Source organism: Haemaphysalis longicornis, unplaced genomic scaffold (genome assembly GCF_048455015.1).
Source record: "Haemaphysalis longicornis isolate Haplotype H1 unplaced genomic scaffold, Haemaphysalis longicornis Haplotype H1 scaffold_7, whole genome shotgun sequence".
NCBI lineage: Eukaryota > Metazoa > Arthropoda > Arachnida > Ixodida > Ixodidae > Haemaphysalis > Haemaphysalis longicornis.
Window position 1 is genome coordinate 99,889,114 of NW_027526422.1, and position 3,659 is coordinate 99,892,772.

The window sequence follows — 3,659 nt, forward strand, 5'->3', positions numbered from 1 at the left end:
CGAAAAAAGGCACGAGCGAAGAACAGCATTTGAGCAAAGGTCACGCAGCCAAGCATGGAGTTTGCCTGAGTGGCCTCTGTCCTTTTCTCTTGAGAAGTATTTGAAGTCACTCCACGGTCATGAAGAGCAATATGAAACAAATGTTGTTCTGCGGAACTGTAATTTCGGGTACTCTCGTCTGATAAAGCAGAAACGAATAGCCGCATATTGGGCAATGACCGAGTCCGTGTTCTGCTGGAAAAAAGAAACCCAAATTTTAACCACAAAGGTTGTTCTAAAACAAGAAAACGCGCTCCGTCGAGCCGGATTCGAACCAGCGACCTATGGATGCCAGTAATTGTCTTCTACAGTCCACCGCTCTACCAACTGAGCTATCGACGGCCACGGAGGAAGGTTTGCGCTGCATCTTTTTCCGCGTCTTTGCCGACGACGGAGAAAGTAGAGCACGAACCAGCGGTATTATACACACGGTGTCCTTGGGGCGGGCGGTGCCGTCAGGCAGATTGCACGGCTGCCGGCTGCGTAGAGATTCATAGCAGCCAGGTGTTTTAAGTTCATAGCACTTTAGGCGCTCACCTTGTCGTCCTAGCTCGCTCGCTCGACCCAAGTATATAGAGCAACAAGGCGGCGTCCTGGGGTAACGCTGTTGTTCGCGGCGTGCCCCAGAGGCTTCGCAATCCAAACGGTTTATATATTCATAAGCGTTCGAGACTTGTGAAACGTTGGCGCTTGTCATACATCTTCCCGCTCTTTAACGCAAATAAAATAATAGGTACATTTGAGGGAAAATATACGTAATTCACCGGCAGCGCCCGTGTTCCTTTAGTTAAGCACGCCCGTTGGGTTGGTTTTTACGATAGTAAACGTAAAATGTGGCAGTGCAACGCCGGCACGTGCGGGGAGAAAAGCACAAAAAGAACAGAACTCCCGCTGGCGCTGTTTCAAGCAGAGGGCGGACGAGCACTGCGAAGGCGGGAAATTGGAATTGCATGTGGTGGTAACAGTGAGCGGAGAACGGCGCTACAGCCCGTTATGGCGAATCACTGCTCAGCACTTCAAACAGCTTTCACATTGAGTGGAACAGCTTTAATTTTGTTTGTTATTTTTTGCGTTACTTTCAATTGCTGCGTGATTATAACTTGTGTTAAGTATTGTTTTTCTAGCTTATACTGGCTTGTTTATCTTTGAAACGAGTGAATGGCTTTAGCTATTGAGGCACGAAGACACGCCAAGCGTGAAGATTCGCCAAGCGCACCCACGCCCAGAAGTCCAGCCTTTGAAAAGAAAAGCATGTTATAAATAAAAATCGAGGTAATAAAAAGTATGTATCATTTTCAGTAATTTTAGCGTGATTTCGCAGCATTCTAGCAAATAATTCAATTTGCCAAATAGAAAATAATAACTATTTTCGCATTAAGGCAGCAATTATGTTGCGACAACGTTAAATAAAACTTTAGTTAAGTGGTCGCTAATTAGTGATAATGGCATATATAATGGCATAACCTGTTATTGAAAACATGTTACGCACTTATCATGCTTAAATGTGTATTTCGCAATTGTTATTTCAAAACTCGTTGCCCAAAGCATCGATCTTGCCCGCGCTATTATTCTGATCTCTAACAGTCAATTTCATAAGAAAGGGCAATAAATAATTAAAGCAAAAAGCAATGGATAAATGCCGGCAGTCATGCTCACAATGTTGGTAATCCCTCCACGGAAGACGTGGCAAGTCATGGGACTACGAAGGGAATCTTTAGACGTGGAAGATAGCATCACTGGCTTTGCACGGCACGTGGTGTATATATTGTTCTTTAGGGTTTGAATTCTTAGGGATATTTCGCTATAATACTAGCGAACGCCTGAAGCAAAACCACAAACTAAAAATTACAAGTGAGACTGGATTGACCAGACAAAAGGCCGTTCAAAGCACGTATAAAGTCGGAAATGTGGGAAAAAAGAGATAAGAAAGATGAAATAAATACTGGCTTCAATGAATCTCAATAGAGTTCACCGCACCGTCGGCTGACTTTAAGCCATTGTGGCTTCAGACATCGTCGTAGCTGCGCCTACCGCTACACCTGCACTTGATGGCGTTTACGGCATGGAGCTGCCCGACGCTGGCAATATCTCCGTCCCCGTCGGTAGCTCAGTTGGTAGAGCGGTGGACTGTAGAGGTGTCTCGCTGGTATCCATAGGTCGCTGGTTCGAATCCGGCTCGACGGATATTGTTTTTTTCTTTTATCCAGCCTTGATAAGGTGTTCGTATCTCGTTATGACACATATTCATCCCTTGATAGTGTGTTCGTATCTCGTTACCGACACATACCTTAATTAATCTAATTTAATATTAGAGAGCTTTAGTATAGCGTTTTCTGACTTTGGGTACGTTCAATGATAAATTTTCGCGTTACGGTAAGTCGGCACCGCGCCGATAGTTTACAGCGTTTCCTCGGCTTAACTTTGCGGCCCACTAAGGCTTATGGTGGAATCTATTGAACGGAACGCGAAGCGACAATCATCTTTACGAACAAGCACAAGTTCGAACTTTGCATGACTACCCAACCAGTGGAACTGAACGCCGTGCCTTAGAATAGAATGGAAAATGTGCCCAACATGATAGAAATATTCTCGTATGTAAGCACATCTATATCGGAAGCATTGAAGACCCGAGGTTACTTGTTTTGGCGATCGCACACACCGCGGAGAACCGAAGGTCTGGGTTTTTTTGTATTTCTTTTATTCGTTTCCAATGCAATCGAGCAGTCTGTTTAAATCACACGTGATATAATGAGATGCACTGCGATGCACTGCGATGCGAAAGCACACAAATAAAACGGGATCTTTTTCCTCCAGACCGTAGTAAACATCGCACTCAATTGTCAAGAACTGCGGGGTCGAGCTGCAAGCCCCTGCACTCTGCCACAGTCAGAGAAGGGTTTTAACCGAACACTGGGTTGAGTCGTCGCTAGTGATAACCAATGCGAAACTCGCAGGAGCACACTGTCGCCTTCCACCGTGAGGCGAACGCGTCAACAGCACACACATAGCATCGGACGCCAGCCTGCAGTATCTTTGTTAAGGCAGCCAGCGATGCCAGGTTAGTTTGCTGACTGCCAGTGCAAAAGGACCCATTTAAGAAGACGGGAGCAATAAACGTGTTCTTTAACATGCGAATTACTGCTCACAGGCTAACGAAAGCGTTCAAGAGGTGTTCCGCTCCACCTGCCGGCACATTGTAAACGCAGGGACTCGCAATCGCCTCAATGCATGCTCGCTATTTTGCGGAAATAGCGTACGTATTATGAACGTATGCTAAGCGCAAAAATAACGTATCGTACTGTGCATGCGCAGTGCAGTGACGTAGGGAAATAACGTACTCTACTTCATTACGTAGTCATTTGTACGATATACTAAACTCTCTATTTCAGAACCAAGTTCAGAAGTTTAGGTCGCAAGGAACTTTCAAAAATTAGTGCGCACTGAAGGTGCAATAACATCAACTGTGCAGGAAAGCCGACGACCTGTACTTGTCATAACCCTTTGAATAAATTCATGCGGGATTTTAGTAGTTCGTACACAAATTCAAAATGCAGCAAAAGCTATTTAACTTGAACTCGAAGGCGACCGCAAAATTGTTAGAATCAGCGGGTAGGCGAGGC

At 45.2% G+C, this 3,659-nt stretch overlaps 2 non-coding genes across 2 annotated transcripts; one reads left to right on the forward strand and one right to left on the reverse strand.

Annotated features, from left to right (window-relative positions):
- Positions 1-293: 293 nt before the first annotated feature.
- On the reverse strand, positions 294-381 carry Trnay-gua (transfer RNA tyrosine (anticodon GUA)). Its single transcript is given in 2 exon segments — positions 294-329; positions 345-381. It is a non-coding gene; the product is annotated as a tRNA-Tyr (tRNA).
- A 1,754-nt stretch (positions 382-2,135) lies between these two features.
- Positions 2,136-2,223, forward strand: Trnay-gua (transfer RNA tyrosine (anticodon GUA)). Its single transcript is given in 2 exon segments — positions 2,136-2,172; positions 2,188-2,223. It is a non-coding gene; the product is annotated as a tRNA-Tyr (tRNA).
- Positions 2,224-3,659: the final 1,436 nt, after the last annotated feature.